Source organism: Homalodisca vitripennis, chromosome 3 (genome assembly GCF_021130785.1).
Source record: "Homalodisca vitripennis isolate AUS2020 chromosome 3, UT_GWSS_2.1, whole genome shotgun sequence".
Classification (NCBI taxonomy): domain Eukaryota; kingdom Metazoa; phylum Arthropoda; class Insecta; order Hemiptera; family Cicadellidae; genus Homalodisca; species Homalodisca vitripennis.
In genome coordinates, this window is record NC_060209.1 from 10,186,195 (window position 1) to 10,205,089 (window position 18,895).

At 32.2% G+C, this 18,895-nt stretch overlaps 1 non-coding gene across 1 annotated transcript; it reads right to left on the reverse strand.

Moving 5' to 3' along the window:
* Nucleotides 1–12,685: 12,685 nt before the first annotated feature.
* Trnaa-ggc lies at nt 12,686–12,756 on the reverse strand. The gene has a single exon. It is a non-coding gene; the product is annotated as a tRNA-Ala (tRNA).
* Between the last annotated feature and the right edge of the window lie 6,139 nt (nt 12,757–18,895).

Here is an 18,895-nt window from a genome sequence, read left to right on the forward strand (position 1 = left end):
CGTTAGCGAACAGTTTTAAATATATAACTTTGATAAAAGTAAGACATTTTTATAGTACAAAAATTATTAAAAAAACTGAATTCAAGCATTTGTCATTCCTACATATGACATGGTAACAATTGTAGCTTAATGAAATGAGCTGTAGACTTGAAATTTTCGATGCCTGTTACTTGAAACGTGGTGTGGTGTACTTCTGTTTTGTTATATTGTGATAATTCTGATTATAATTATAATCATATCAATCGGGGAAAAATATATATTTCTTAACATTACGGCCAGTAAGTAACCTGTCTTATTTCAATCACCGCTGGACCGATTCATAGAAAACCTTGTTATTATCACTGATTCACCAACAGTTAATCTTGTATATATATATATATGGGTAGTTTACCTTGCTCTTCAGTACTCTGGTCATTGCTTTTTGCAATAATGCTATAAGTATAGAAGTTGGAGATCTGAGAAGTACTATTGCTTTAAAAACTTCAAGCGTTTGTGGAGTTTTGGGACATTCTTGAGTTTTGTATAATTGCATTAGATTATGGTTAACCATTTAAGGAAAAATGAGTGAAACTCTAAGGTTTAATTTCAAAAGTGTCCTTAGTTTATTTATCTCTACAGAATGTGAATTTACTCGTTTTGGTTTAGTAGTTTCTTAGATTTCTTAAACTGCAATTTCATATTCCAGAAACATTAAATGTTAGGAAATTCAGGAAATAAAACTTTCATTAGTGTATTTAAATTTATATAGTTATGTTAGAGAATAACTTATTCTAAGTGCCTTAAAAGTAACCAGGACTTTCATAATAGCACCTATAATATCCCAATCAAATCATCCAAAGTTATGTTAGTGAATAACTTATTCTAAGTGCCTTAAAAGTAACCAGGACTTTCATAATAGCACCTATAATATCCCAATCAAATCATTCAAAGTTATGTTAGTGAATAACTTATTCTGAGCGAACAAAATCAAGTAAAATCACAGAAGTTCTCAGAGCAGGAGCACGCACCAGACAGACACAAAGCTCTCAAGTCCCAACTTAGACTGAGATCACCACCTGTGAAATTAGTGTTGCCCATGGCTTAGTACTAGACGTTCTATAGTACGTGTGACTACCTTAACATAAAAAATATCATGGCACAACAAATATATATGACATAGTGTCTGTTGATCTGTTTATATCATTTGTATGTGAGGATCGGTAACGGATCGGTCTGGTGTAAGGTTCACACCTAAATCCTTACTATCATCAAAAATTTTTAAAAAACATTGTTTATGCTCGATCTATTTTATGCTTAATTATATAATGTTACCGGCAATGTGTACAATTCAGGCATTGTATGGAATACCTAGGCATTGTATACATTGCCGAGTGAATCCAGGCAAAGTATGAAATAAACTTATTTCTTAAACAATTGTACAAACTTTGCCTAGGCATTGTGTATAATGCCTAGGCATTATATAGAATGTCGAAAGTTTTGCAGGCAAAAGTATAAAATGAACAACATTGTTAAAAATTGTTTGTTGCAAATAACAAACATGAAATGTATTAAACATAGGATCTGAAAATCCTCATATTTTACTAGAGTAAAATTTAAAAGTGAAAAATTAATTTTAAGAAATTACTTGTTACAGCAGGAAAGAGAACTAAGGCACTTCGAGTTGCATTTTCGATTGTTTTTAACACAAAGCACATTGTTTGGTTTGACATTTAGTTTTGCAAGTGCATCTCACAAATCCTTGGCCGCTTCCTGTTGACTGAGCTGTTGCAACGGTACGAAGTCCTGTTTCTTGATCAGGCACGTCTTCTACTCGAACTAGGCTTTTTTTGGAAAACTGTAAACTGTGACCTTGCGTACAGTTGTTTCAAAACTCCGTTGGCGGTCCCTAATTTGTAAAACCCATCTTCTGTCATATCCATGACCACTGCCAGAATATTTCTCGTCACCTCTTCCTTTGTCAACGTCAGGAATTGGAACACGAACAGTGACTCCTTTGGTGACGGGGGGAAACTTTTTATCGGAATTAGCTTTCATTTTCTTAGCTTGTCTTTCAAGACAAGCTTTTGACCTCTTCCTCTCTTTATCACTATTTTCCGAATTAAAACAAGGGACACACAACAGGGTTTTTTTCAGTATCATCACCCCCCTGAATTGAAATGGCCACATGAAATATGTATGTCCGCTAAACATTTTGTGCAGTTTTGTTTCTCATTAGTTTGCTGCAAACAAACGCTAAACATTTGTAGAAGGCTTAGAACTGACCGAGACATCAACGGTTGCCTCATTAACTTCTGAAGTGTTATGATCGGTTTGGAGTGTAGGTTCTAGACTTGACATTGTTTGTGTTTATGTTGTGTGCATGTTATATTAACCACTCTTTCCAAATCTTCTTCGCTGTTAATGGAATCCAAAATGTCTCGAGGCAGAGAGAAGATGTTGTAAGACCGACCTTTTACTTTACAGCCGAAGAGAGCCTCATAGGGCGTTCTTTTGATTCCTGAATGTAAAGCTCTATTTTTCATAAGTTGCACAAATCTCAGTCCCTCACTCCAACGGTCAGTTTTTTCATCTTGCATCCAAGTCGAAATCATGTTTTCAATATCTTGGTTTGCACGTTCTACACTACCCTGACTTTGAGAATGACGTGGTTATCCATGAACGATTTTTAACGTAGGCCAATAATCTTTTAAATTGTAAACTATTTTTGTTTGCAAACTCCCTTCCATTTTCTGACTGCAATATACTTGGTGCTCCAATGAGAGTAAAAAATATCAACTAGGTGATATGCTACTTCCTCAGCGGTTTTAGTTTTGAGAGGCTTAAAAATCACAAATTTTGTCAAATGATCCTGATAGACCGTTATGAACTTAAAATCCCCTGTCGGGCTGTGACTGGAAATCAATTAAATCTACTTCACAACGAGAAATTAAATTCTGATGAAATCAGGGGCTTTACTACCACTCCTCTTTCGAACCCTTTTGTTTCTTCTGACATGGCTCACACAAACTAATATATAGCTCAACATCATGACGTGTAACATTTTTGTACTTAATATCTAGCTCTTTTAACATTAGATTTCTTCCCACCATGACCAATAGCTACATGAGCTTCATGGAGAACAGTAAATAAATCTGAATCGTGGACATAAACTTTTACAACACTGTCTCCTTGTTTTAATGGGTGTATTAGTTTTTTGCACATTTTCTACGATCATCACATCATACCTGTTGAGTAGCCAGTAGTGACGAGGTTCCTTTCTGGGCTTGGCCTTGGCATCTTCGACCTCCAAACACCAGCTTCTTATAGTCGTCTTCAGTCAAAAAAAACACTATTTTTTTAGCACTTGCATTCCGAATGTTTACAAGTTCGGCACTAAAACGAAGTTTCATTAGCGATAAACGATCACTAGAACTACTGATACTACTGTTCACTGTGAACATTTTCAAGCAACAATACAGTGGCACGATAGAACAGAACTGAAGCGTAGCGCCTAGCACAATACTGTGGCGTGACGGAACAGAACTGAGAGCAGCGTTATAGCGGGGATGGGCGGAGGTTGTAGGTGAGGCAATCACGTTGTAACTTGAAAACAATGGAACAGACAGATTTTTTAACTCTGCCTGAACTCCAGCAGGCATTATATAGAATGCCTAGGCAAAGTATAAAATGTTTTAAAATTTCACACTTTGCCTGCTTACTTTTGGCAATGTATAGAATGCCTAGGTATTCTATACAATGCCTGATTTTACACTTTGCCGGTAACATATACACAGAATTTTGTACTAATACTCACTCTTTTCACTTAGGACAAGAAGCTGAGAAATCCTTCTCATTACAAATAGTCCTAAAAGGACTTTTGGATTTGCTCCGTGAGTGATAAGATTTTCAGGATGGATACGTTTGATGGTAGGAGCCGCCCTCTATCCAGATCCCACAAGGAGGAATAGCGGGCTCTATATCTTACTCATGTCACCTTGGAAGAAAGGTAGGATGGCTTTGTTCCAAACTCTTCCAGTCCAGACGAGTAGGGAAGGAAATTTCTCGTCATAAGTCTAACAACAATCTCAAATATTGCTCGAAGCAAGCTCCGCCCACACGAGCAGACTATCGTCCACAGTAAACTAGATATATCTATAAATCCTTTTACCCCGATATCTGGATATTAGAGGTCAGTAATGTGTCATTAATATCATCCAGGTGTCATTAATGACATAATTAATAATTAATGTGTTATTAATTTCTTATCCATTAAGAAACTGACACATCGGTTTTTGTTGTACGCAGTGTTCCTTGAACTATTAAGTATAAACCGTGTACTATCAAGTGATATACACTCTAATGTCACATTTGTAGAATAGAGTGTCTCATAAGACGGCCTCATTAGTTACTAGTTCCCCAGCTAGTAAAAATGAGGACAACATTGATTTAATCGTCATTATGGTCACGCTTAACATAATAAATCGTCATTGAAATTCTATATTAAATTGAGATTAAAGTATTCGTCTTATACACTACGGCAACTATATGGCTTGAGATATATCTTTTTACCACTTTACGGGTAATTTTTAGCATTGTTGTTTCCAAAATCATGAAGTTAAACATATATTTTTGCGAATTATGCATATTAGAAGGTAACGTTCCGTATCTTGAATGTACTTATTTTATTTTATGGAATTTATCTTTTTTATAATTCAGATTTGATTCTTTCTTTTATATAATACTAAATGTAAATTATGCAATACTGTACTTCCAAATTGTTTATTTTTTTGACGAGGCCTTTCAAAACAAAAGGTTTCATAATCAGGTGACTCCACAAATAAATATTTACATTATTTTTATTACAATTAAAATACCATATGGTGTAAATATGAGAATACAAAAATGTCGGAAATATTTCAGCCAGTACGGAAAATTAGATATGACTACAGTATAATTTTTAATAAATCGAGAAGAAAGTAGACTGGAATTTTCAATTGGGCCTTTTTCATTGTTTATGCGTTTTTCTTTATTTATATTTATATGTAGTGTTTCCCAAGCATTTAAGTTCATTGCTTTGTTTTATGTTTATTATATACTTTTTAAATAGAAGTATGTCTATTCTCAATAGTGGAGGGGTTTGAAATAAAGTGTAGTACAATAATAATATTAACTTCTACATTACAACGATATCGTTTGGGTTAAATTACCTTTGTCTCTTTAAAATTTATCATTTTCTAAGAATTATTTTGTTTTTTTTTTTAATTATTACACTTGACTATAAATAGGGAAGTTTTTATATTATTTTGATCAAAATCAAAAATACAGTGCCTATTTTAAAGGCAACTAAGATACAAGTCCTCTATTAGAACATACGACTTTTTATCATAATATTATTCTGTATTTTACCCCCTCTTCCGAAATATTATGCTCGACATAATTATTTAAAAATATAAGAAATCCTCGTTTCATAAGGTATGAAGCCCACGAGCGAGCATAATATGATAAAAAGAGGCCAGCCTCATCTTCAAAAATAAACTTTACATCCTTCTCAGTGATACTTGTAGTTGTGCTTTTGTTTAATCTTGAGTTAATAAATAGACCATAAAATCATATCTCAGTGTTCGGTTAGCTAATTAAAACTTGAGAGATGTAAATGCTCAAGCGATGTAAAGCGGTACGGGAACCGTAACTACTTCAACAACCGCTGGTTCAACTGTACCGGTGATGTTATAAATAAGTTTTATCATATTTTTAATTTGCTTGCAATATTTACCGTGATGCACAAATTCACATTTAATATCTTACTCTAGTATTACAAAATTATAGTATCACATTTTATATTTTTTCCTATATCACTATAATATATTAAAAAGTCTACTAAAATGTGACTTTTACGTGACCTATGATTGGTTTTTAAATAAATAAGATTACTGGATAATAAGCAATTGGGCTATATAATTCATAACCATCTTCCATTTTATTCATATATACGAAATGATTCACTTTTTTTTGCAGGAATTGTTGACAGTTTGGTCCAAAGTCTCCTCTCTTTGTGGTAAGACATTTCATCAGTGGCTTTTGTCTTGAGCATGTCTAAGAGATATTGGAACAATGCGGTCAGTTATAGTCTCAAGTAAAACTTTTTGGAATATCATTTAGAAGTTAAAACCATTATGATTGGAAATAGCCTGTTTTTTCCATCTACTCTCCAAATACAATCATAATTCAGAATAAAATATATCCCATTTATCTGTCCTACCTTAAACTTCTACAGTAAATATCGGTAATCTTAAAATTTTAGCTGCCATAATATTAATTCAATTAAAAACCAAAAAACACTGAATCTCATGGACATTTAATGGTTTTAAACATTTAAACGGGCGGGATACATTCAGAACTATTCACCGTCAATAGCGTCTGTGTTGAATTATGAATAAAATGAACAAAAGAAACAAGTAAGAATGCGTGGATCTACCAGAAATATTCCTCTTCTCTGATAACAAATAAAACTAAGCAGTAGAGATTTAGCTTAGCTAATGAGATACAAACTCTCCGTTATGCCGTGCAGCAACACACCGCGCCAGCTCATGAACATCTACATACCGGCTTGTACTGCAAATTGACTTGCTAATGTCGGTTAAACTTGCTCCATTTAGATTTTAATTCTGCAGACTTTATATTTCCTAAATTTTGCTGAACTGAAGGACAATTATTACTAGATGTATGTAGTGAAATATGTAAGTACGAGTAAGTAAATAAAATATTACGGTGATGTAGTTATGCTTACTTTTATTTCATATTGATTTTTAAAACAGCTTGTTAAGAACCGTTTCTAGTCAAGAAAACCCAGCTAAGGCTTGTATTTCTAGAAAATTACTACTATAAAATAAAACTTTATTTTCAAATAAAATGATTTCTCCTTGAACGAAGGTTTTACAGGTGAAATGTTGAAATGTGTGGATGACCACTTGTGACTGTTTTTTTCAATAGAGAAAACCTGCCACTTTATTAGCGTTCAACAAAAAAGGCTTTCAACATATTAGTTTTTAAATTTTATATACAAACAAAGGTTTCAGATTTTTATAGATAAAATACTTTTTGTACAATAGATAAAATTCAATACTGTCTTAATGGTTAGGGATGCATCTCCAGAAAAGGATATTCTCTTGTAGTAGAACTCTTATTCTATTTGTTGGGCTTCATTTTATCAACGATTAGTTCATTTATTCCCACTCGAATCACACAGACACACACTACCACACTATATTAGAAATTGAATATATGTTGGAAAATGAACAAATAATTATTTATTTTGATATAATTTAAGAATTTAACTAAGTGAATCCAATTAGAATATTCATAGCTTCATAAAATTCTGGAATATTTTGTTAGAGAGTTGGAAATATAACGTTTCACAGCGTTTAGGTTTAATCTGAATTAACGAGGAGCAATTAGTTCACCTCAAGACATCAATGGTCTTAGCTTGGATTATATTGGCATGCTTAAACATCTCACAGTTGTTTTACAGCTGCTATTATTTTGTGTAGGCGGCATCTTTACCAGTGAGAGGAAGTTTAGAATCTAAACTACTATTAGCGTTCAGTTTACTAATTTATGACTTCCATTTCACTTGCCGCCCTCGAAAAACCATAAATGTTATTTAATCTTGTAATACCATTATTTAGTGTTCATACATATTTCATGATATATCAGACCCATGCCTACTACTAACAGTTTAAAGTCTGTTTGTGTAATTCGCGTTTTAGTTGGTTCAAAGGTTATGCGATTTTCTTTTGAAAGACAAACTTTATTGATCTTATCTATCCCAAATGACTAACGTAAACTATTTATGCGTGAATAATCATCATTTTGTTTGTTGCGCAATAAAGAAAATAAGCTAATACCGTAAAAACGGTATTTAAAAAAAGACCTCACTTGCGGTTTTTGCATCACCTTCTGTAGGTGAACGAATTTTATTTGTAGATAGAATAATTATGCAAGTACAGATAATAACATCACTGTAACTCATTGAACAAGCACCAGTTAAAAATATTAATACTGATGACACGGTTTGAAATAAGTACTGGGTCAATAATCGGTATAGCGATATTGGGTTGAATTAATTTAATTTAATATATTACGAGGAAACATCAAGAAATCCAAACTAAATTTGAGAATTTAGGGATAAACCTGTGATGACGAGTAATATTATTTTAAATAACAAAAATGATGCGATATAAACAAAATTGTGTAAAAAGAATAATGATCAGAAGAATGAACTTTTTAAACTACTCATGTACTTTAAAACAAGTGCTTGTGGGAGAAATTTGATGAACCCTTGCCCTATCTTGATGTGGACCGACGACTGCATTAATTGGTGAAAGAACCTTGTTAAAACTTTTATATCTACTAATCCATTATTTCATTAATTGTGCTAATCATTAATTGTTAAGCTTCATTAGTCATTACATATTTAAAATTTAAAAACGTAGTTGTTACTCAATTTCTTCATTAATAAGTACACATGAGTCTGTACCAGCCTTAATATGTATTCTGTTACTTTCGCTTTTATGTTATTATGAGTAAGGAGTCGCACTTGCTTCGAAGAAACTTCATCACCTGATCTATCTAAGCCTGTGTCCCCAAATATTAATTATGTAAAGAAGGTTATAAAAAAAAATTGTTTTTTCTGTTTATAATTCTCAGTTTATAGCTTAGTAAAGTTAGGGTAGCTAATTTATTCCATTACAGAATCTTGTGTTATGTACTAAATTTATGAAATCACGATTATATTAGAGTTTTTCGTATAGAATATCATACTTCTTCTTAATGGATTAATCTTGTATCACTGAAATGGAATTATTGCAGTAAAATACCATTTTAGACTCATCACATTAGAAGTTGAGAAGTTTAGATCGTTCACTGTCATGTGAATTTTTTTACTTAGACATAACGTTACAAAAAACTCATTATTGCCGACGACAAGGGAGCTAAAGCAGAGAGCTATGTATCCCTGGGCTGACATAATTGTGTCATAGTTGACACTCCTATAGATCCGTTTCCTGCTAAAGTTTTTTTTAAAAATATTTATGAAAGGAATAACTAAATTGAGTTATTCATGTGTTGGATATGATATCCCAATCTCATGATATTTTTAGTAGTAAACTTTTAAAACACTATTATCACTTCAAGCAATAACACTTTTAACTGATGCCATGCTTGTATCTCGTTAATTTAACGATGAAATTATATGTATCCTCTATTCGAACGAAATCGTTATCAAGTTTTAACAAAGCATTATTTCAGCAAATTTAGAATGATTATACTGTACATACAGTGTTCTTTGGCTAATCAAACCTGTTGCACTGAAGTAATTGCGCTCATAACCTATTAACATGTATTTAGTCTGCAAATAAAAGGTACACTTCAGATGTAATATATTGTATATTTGCTATATATTTTATAATTGTATTCAGTATATTTTATTAAATATTGGAATATTATATTGTAGAAAATGGATTCTTATTTTGACTTCCAAGAACATGTTTATCTGGAAGTAACTAAGCGGAATGTTATGTGTTGTTAGTCCTCATTAGCTGAATAGTTCGGGCTACCCCAGCTAAGAAACGCATCAAAGGGAAGTTTGCACAAAATTGTGGAAAGGCAGATCGCGGAGTATTTAAGAATAAAAAAACTAATTCGATCTGTGATTTCACAAGTTTTTATACTTAAACAGAACCGTTTACGCTGGGTTTTATGAACAAAAACAATGAACTGGAGATATATAAAAATGTGTTATTATTGTTATTTAAAAGGTTAGTACAGCTAAAAAGGTGGTTTAATGTCGTGTAATAAGAGGTTCTATAAAATAACAAACATTTCACTTTAGAAATTTTTAATTTCTTGCCTATACCTCAAAAAGTGAAAGGTATTCATAAACCAGATGTGGACTTGAAGAGGGCTTAAGTATGAAAACCATAATCTATTTAAATTGCCCTAATCGAAGAAACCCTGGTAAAAAAAACCATCGCCTAAAATTCGCTGTCATAAGTTTGCGCTCACTAGGCCTGTCCGGTAGCAAAGGAATAGATACGGTGTGGGGATTGCTATCTCTATCCTGTTTCCATTATTTCCGAGAGGTTGAATGGTATCTCATCACCTGTGTATACACTAAGAAATTCTTGCAGAGGGGACTTTCAAGTCCTGCAATGTGTCGAAAAGGTTAGGAGATATCGTCGAATTACTATCACTGACATGAAAGAGTCATTATAAATTGAATGAAACAATTCAAATATGAATTGGAACCAATCTTGGGTGTATGATGGTTTTGTCGAGAAAGATATAAGATATTTTATTCGAAACTAAACCTTTCTTACAATGACGTTACTGAACCTTAAGGTGTTTTATATGCCTTCAAGAACAGCCATGAGTCCTTGGAACTATCTAAAGGTTAATGTTCATAAATATTAGAGCGCTGGTAATAAAAATTTTACTTTGGGACATTTTTATTAAAACTGCTGGTAATTGCAAAAATGATATGACTGATGATTAAAATGTTGAATATGGTGTAAGCGGATCTATCTTAACTAAAAATGTCTTATGGCCTTATGAAACCTATTAAGGCGAAAAAGGAAGATAAACGCACGATTTTTGAACAAATTTACAGTTAAAATTAACGCGAATCTGAGTCATTCTTGAAGGAAAAATTAAACCATTAGCTATGAGGATTAGTTCTGAATTATTGCTATTAAATTTATTACTTTAACTAATAATCAAATGACGACAAACCTACAGGCATTTTGCAGTACCATTACTAAATTAAATATACTCTAATAAAATATAGTAGAATAGGAAATGTTTCTATTTAATACGGTCACGGTATTTTTGACATAGTCATGTAATAAAATAGTGACTCCAATTCATGGAAATGTATAGTACACATAAACTGTCACATGTTATTTGTCACAATGTCATGGTATGACAGGATAAGGCATGGCGTGTCAGAACTTTAGTCTCCTCATCATGTGTTTTGTTAGTTATGTTATGTAAACTAAATTTGTTGTATCTATGAACTTTTCTAGTGGAATTGTCAAGCGTCAACACTACAATATTGCAATGTGCGTCTCTCTACAGAACAATATAGCTACGTATATCTCAAATATAATTATTTGTATCATTAATAACTTGATTAGTTTATTTGCATTCAAAACTTTAATTAAATTAAATATTTAGTTAGATATTAAATTAATAAGACTAACAAAAATTATCCATTTGAGTATGGAATGTCCTTAAAATTAGAACGTTTCGATAGGAAAAATTACGGTGTTCCAATGACAGTTCTAATATTCTCACCATTCATTGGAATTGAACATAAACCAATGTCATTTCATAAAAAAAGAAAAATTTGTACATTGTGTAAATTTAATTATAAGAAACTTAGAGGAGTGGTTGGTTCCTTTAATGACAATTATCACTTGCTCTTTTGAAAATAAAAAATCTGCAATTTCTTCTTCCGACAATTTTTTAGAACTTCCTAATACATCACAAACAATAAAAAGTTTAATGTGAAACATGTCCAAATTGTTGATAGACCTGTTGGTGATGCTTCTTACTATTCGAAACCGCAGATGTACAACCACTATAATTTTTACTACAGCGTTTGGCTAATACAAATGTTGAAAACTTATGAACAATATTGAGTACATTACTTAAAAACACTCTAAATTCGAGTTCAAGGGCCACGGATTTGAAAACCTCTTTTGATAAAAATGCATTTACACCTTTTTAACTCTCAAGGCTGGAGTTTGAGGGGGAACAGTTTTGATTATTATTCTAGGATAGTAGAGGCTCTCAATAGATTTGATCAGACATTTGGTCTCAGACACCATAAATTGATCACCCTTTATGTACCAACCAGCATAACTACACACATTTTGCAAAACGATTACTGCTTTAAAATTATACAGATGCATTTAAAATTTACAACAAGATATGGTTACAAATTTAAAGGTTCACTAAACTTGTGTTAAATTACGTGCAAAGAACACTGTTAGTAAATTGTGCATTAAAATTAAATTAAATCAAATATTTGCTTTAAATAAAATTTATTTATCAAATTACACGTGACTGTAGGCCATGGGTATATAAGTTTAGACTAAAACTGCAGAAACGGTTCGCCTTTAGGCCGGAGCCCTCCACATTATGAATAACTCAGCCTCATCCTGTTTGTTGATTCCTCTGCAGTGTAAATCAGAATTTAAAAACCAAGATTTCCCAAGGACCGTGTCAACAAATTTGGTATTTCGTTCGGACTCTTAATTACTTTTCTAATTGCTCAGAGATTATGTGAGTATCATTCGGTATTTGGGAGTATGTTGAGTAGCTTACGTATACGTTTGACAGCGTTATAGAAACGTTGTATAGAGAATTAATAAACATCCCACAGTCTTATAGTTATGTTAATTGATAAACCTCTCCATAAATGAATAAGTGAAGCTAGAACGTAAAAATTGGTTTCTCTAATGTGTACAAATCAAAAAGATCTTGACTTAAAAAAAGTCCTAGTTTTTTGCAGCATGGTCGATTTTGTCTTGTTTCCCCGATTAATATATATATATATATTAATAATATATATATAAAATATATATATATATATATATATTATATATATAATTTATTTCAATAAACATTGAATCGCAAAAAGTACTTGCTCTGCCGGGACTCGAACCCGGATCTCTCACTTGCCGGGTGAATGTGCTACCATTACACCACAAAGCACATATGTGAAAGAAACGGCCAAATACAAAATAATTGAATCGTAAAAAGTGAGGGCTTTGTGGTGTAATGGTAGCACATTCACCCGGCAAGTGAGAGATCCGGGTTCGAGTCCCGGCAGAGCAAGTACTTTTTGCGATTCAATGTTTATTGAAATAAATTAAATTCGGCTATTGCCATTTATACAAATTTAATGAATGTAAATAAAAGTCGTTTGACAGGTATTTGGTCTTCCGATCATATGTTAGTTTGCTTATTTAAACGCATATGTGACAGATACGGCCAAATACAAAATAATTGAATCGGAAAAAGTAAGCGCTCTGTGGTGTAATGGTAGCACATTCACCCGGCAAGTGAGAGATCCGGGTTCGACTCCCGGCGGAGCAAGTACTTTTTGCGATTCAATGTTTATTGAAATTAAATAAGGCTATTGCCATTTATACAGTTAAGTGTATATATATATATATATATATATATATATATATATATATATAAATCACTGTGTTGAATAGAAGAAAACAAAAGAACCATTTTTCTTTTCACATTTATATTTCGGGGGATTTAATACCCCCGTCTTCAGGAAGTTTAAAATAAAAATTAATACAAAACTATAACACGTAAACACATATACACGCACACATACATGTTTTGAAAACGACTCTAAAAGTGTGTGAGAGTAGTATCTGTATATATTTGATACACAATGGCTTGGGAGTTACTGTTAGGTCGACTGCACAGCGTAATTTTCCCCATGGGAATTCACTAATGATTTATAAACACGCAGCACGTAAACAGCAGCAGTCGTCATTTTCCATAAATCATTTATTGGTATTTTTTTAAATCGTGTATTTATTGTTTAACATAATTTGCATAAGAAGTAAAGTTTATAAATCACGCACATTTCCACGACTCCCATGATTTCATGCCTTAGTAATCAACAGCGTTGGTTATCTGTTTTGGATAAAATACTTCTTAAGCAAACCTCTACAGCATTTTTTTCACTTTCAAATATATATTCATTATAGCTAATTTATTATATGATGATGATAACAATATAGTAAGCATTTAAAAATATTATTTTATACAAATATACAGGGTGTCCTAGTATTATCTACTAATGTTTTAGGTCTTATTTCTGAACCAAACGTAAACAAAAAAATATAAAATTGAAACTGTTCAAAACCAAATAATTACCAAATACTACCTATTTCGTGTTATTTACTTAAATATTTTTAGTTTGAGAATGGCTTCTTTTAATAAGCTCAAATTTATTGTAAACAACTTACAACAACAAGCCGTTATCAAATTAAAAATCATTACCTGTATACAACCAAATAGTGTATATTCTTAATTCTTAAGTATTGGAAAGTTTGATTACGATATTCTGGTTTGCTTTTGATTGAGATATAATATTAGAAAATATTGGTAAAGACTTCCGAACCACCCTGTATATTATTATTGATGCTTATATTATCTTAATTAATTTAACTCTAGATGCATGTTTATTCATTCATTTATGTAGTGAGCACTAAAGTGATTGAGATAACGATCAATTAATACATTTCTTTTTGATAGCTTGGAAACAGTTTGCAGTATCATAAAATAGCAAAAAAGACAAGAAAACATTTCTTAGCACGAAAGCGAGTTCTCAGTGGTAACCCTGCTTGAGCTACATCGTCATTAAATAAAGTTGAAGTGGATGAAAACACTAACGGCATTAAGAGAATAATCTTTCCTAATTATCCTTCGTTAATGAAGAATATTTTTTAAACTTCAGAAAATACTTCAGTTTTATTCTTTTCAACTAATAGGATAGCTATGCAGTTAAAATGGTTATAATGGTCTTTTTATAATGAGTCAACAATTTAAATAATTATTTTGGGCTAGTTTAACCACATGTCAACTTAAGTGATCTGATTTGTCACATTTCAACTGTGAAATATTAATAAATACAACATATATACATGAAAATTTTCAATTTCATATCAACCTGATATACCACTCTGTACATAAAAATAAAATCTTACGTAATAACACAAAGAAGTACGTTCACAGTTAAATTTGCAACAATAAATAGAATATAGAGGAATCTCCCAGGCCTAGTCCGATTGGAGAACAAAATATAAACTTTTTTACGGCTGGCAGAATAATATACAAATGAAATACATAACCATCCTAAACTTGACTAAATGTGAAATTGTAAAACTAATGCATTGAAAAGCAAACTCAGTAATATGAGTACATGTAAAGTATACTAACAGTGTCTATTAAAATGCAGTATAACAAAGATAACAAAATAATAAAGACTGATAAATTGGGCTATGAATACAGATTGCAGAGACCTCCCCCCCCCGCTCCAGCAGACAGAACAGCTGATAGATAAGCTCTGGCGGGGCAGGGAGGGGAGGTCGCTGACCTAGATTAATTGAGGAACAACAATACAAACTACTAAAAATTTACCTGTTAAAAGTCTTCAGTGCGTGCTCGGTCTTCGGTTTGTGTGTGTGCGTGTAAAGTGTTTATATTTGTACTGTGTTTATTGTGATCTATAAGACATGTAGTTGTGTTGGTGGGAGTGAATACAATTTTGTGTAAATGGAATACTCTATCAAGGTATGCTACTATTTAAAACTTAACCTAGAAACTAACTTACTCGAATTTGCTAGGGTACAATAACACAGGTTTACACTTCTGCATTTAGCGCATAATAGAAAAGAAAACATGTTCTACTTGTTCTATGCTCATAACCTAATCCTTAACATATTTACTAAACACTTGTACACTATTAACATTCCTTACCTCAGGAGGTATCATATTCAAAACCTTAAGTCATAGGTAACGAAATGTTTTTGTCAAATAAGTAACATTGTGATTTGGGACGGGATAATCATCTGAGTTTCGTAATTTCTGTCTATAATATACAATTTTATCACAGTTCCCCCTTTTTATACAAAATAAACGCATAACCGAAAACAAACATATTTCTAAGAGGATGTGTATGAAGTCGCTGAAAAAGAGATAAAGAAGGGTGATCATAAGGCGTTTTACAAACAATTCGAATACATTATTTTGTATAGTTAATAAAGGTTAGGTTTGACATTTGTTAGATAATGTTCCTCCCCAACCAGTTATGCCGTAATTAAGCCTACCGTGAACGAGGGAAAAATAGAGCATTTTAAAATTAACCTCATTTCACATATTTCTTACAAAATATAAAAATCTTAATGCACTATTGATTTTCTCTTTTTAACTGGCAATATGTTTTTCCAACAATGTTCCTTACCTATCAACAAATACTCCTACATATTTAATATACTCATCTTCCAGTATTTCCTTACATTCAGTTTCACATTCACTCTCGTTGCGTAAGCAATTAGGACATTTGAACAATATTTTACTCTCCAAAATGTCTTTTCCTCTCAAATTAAAATGTATGTATTTTGCTTTTCTCACACTTAGGACCATATTATTTTCCAAAAACCACTAACCAAGACTATCATCCTTGATTTGTATTTCCATTTCATTTCTATCATTAGGAATGTAGCATAAAGCTGTATCATCTGCAAATGACGTAATATAGCCCTTGAACGTACCATTACATAAGTCGTTGATGTTGATGAACAATGTAGCACCTATTACTACTTGAGCCTTGGGGTACTTTATTTTTTAAATTATATCAGACTCACTAATACATCGATCAAAACTCGTGTATTTTACAATATCGTGTATTAAAATTACCGTAATACATTTTAGCTATATTAGACTGGATATGTTTCCTCTATATACTTTTAGATCAAGATGATAATATTGTGCTGCTGTCATATAATTAGAAAAATTTTGATTTTACTTTTCAAATTTACTAATAATATCAAGGATAATATCCTATAATGCACATGTACTTAAAAGAGTAAATGTAATATTTCGTATTATTTAATTGAACATAAAGAAGAATTAGGAATAATTAAGTATACAAGTGGACGGCATGGTTTATGTTTATAAACAGTAGAATACAGTAATACCAGAGGAAGTTTGCCGGTGGGAGAATGTTCAAGTGGCTTTAGACTCTCGTCTGGCTTTCTCTGGTGTCCACTTCATCTTTAATTATTCCTTCACTGCCATTTAATTTTGAACATTTTTACAGTTCTTGAAATGCGTAGGTTTATCAGTTTCTTGACCAGTAAAACTTAAGATTCATCTTTTAATTAATAAACGTAGTAATATTTTACTAAATTTACGCAATAACAGCGAATACTATCAGTATCACAAAATACATTATTAGTACTCTCTTTCTTCTCATTAAAGGCTGGGCGTACACATGGTAATAAACAAAGTATGGTTCAAGAATATATTAATCCTAATTATAATGTAATCCTAAGAAATTAAAGTTTTATTGCATTCACGGTTGGCGCAATAAAATTTAATTATTTAGTTTTAAACCATATAAAACAGAGAACTATACCCTACCACCACAAAATGACAACCGTTTACACAAAAACGCTATCCATACACTCCATCGTATGTCAATATCAAGATGGTTTACACATTGCCATTAAAAAAGGTCATGCGGATAAACACCATAGAAATTCAAGTACTCTTTAGCATTTATGAGATAAGGGATGGCCTTTTGTAGAACAATCTAATGTTGTCCACTGTGCTGTATATTGCAGTATAGATCAGATGCTGTAGGACATACGGAGACATCGTTTAATTGGTAACCTCCAACACAAATAAAAATTATTTTGTTCCAAATCCTACCAAGTAAGGTATAAAACCAAAATTCAACATTCCATTTTGCCCCCCTACTACAGCACGAATACGTTTGTCACAAAATATAGGAAGTAATCAGGAATCTTACCATAAATGGTGATATTTTCCTTAACAACATTAAGCTATATACCGAATCCTCAACTTTGCACTCCATTTACTCTTCTTGTTTTAGAACGGAATATACACTTCGCCAAAAAATGGTCACCTGAATGCATATTTAAAAAGTAGGTTTTAAAAATAATCTATGGATTTACGTAAAAGAATATTGCACGAAAACCTTTCTATATTGTATTGAACTGTTACTTTTTATTGCATTTCAATTTTAATTTTATGAATTTATACAAAACTCTTCGTCTCCCAGTTTTCCCAGGAGACTATAGACCATGGATGATGTAAATCTACCTACTCCTGATGGATGTATAATTTAGTGTCCATGATTGCAACAATCAACTAATCCTCAGCAGAAGAGATTTGAGGCATCAGCAACTGTTAGTGAACGTCAATGTGTTTTTGTGTGAACAGGTTTACACTCAATTACACTCGCTGTGACAACCCACATTAGCGCTTACGTGGGTGTCAACTAATCCTCAGTAGAAGAGATGTGAGGCATCAGCAACTGTTAGTGAACGTCAATGTGTTTGTTGTGTGAACAGGTTTACACTCAATTACACTCGCTGTGACAACCCACATTAGCGCTTACGTGGGTGTCAACTAATCCTCAGTAGAAGAGATGTGAGGCATCAGCAACTGTTAGTGAACGTCAATGTGTTTGTTGTGTGAACAGGTTTACACTCAATTACACTCGCTGTGACAACCCACATTAGCGCTTACGTGGGTGTCAGCAGTTGTCGTGTTTTATTGGCACTACTTGAAAAGTACATTTATTTAATTAACTAAAACTACGAAACCTTAATTTTTAAATTTACTGTATTATATACTAAACAACTGTAAAGCTAAACGTGTGTTAGTATATCTCACGTTAAAAATGATGTCTAGTTGTACCCAGATTGTAAATTATTTCAAAACATATTAATAATTTAATTCTGTTGCTATTAATCGTTAACATTATGGTTACGCATAAGACAAACGTAAAAATGTTCACTAAAGTTCAGCCAGATTCCAAGGAGTGACATGCACCATCTTCAAACTTCAAGGCGTAGTCTGTAGGTATGTGTAGGCAGTTCATTTTTTGAGTGATCGTAGGGACAGACAGATATAAAGGACCTTTTCCCAGGCTCTGTAGTTATTCTAATTCCTTCTCGTAAACTATATTTTATTAGATTAAATCTTTTTCGTGAATCTCGTTGTTTCCCTGAAATTAAAACTTTATATATATATGAACATTATAACTATATTTCGATACGGTTTATAATAA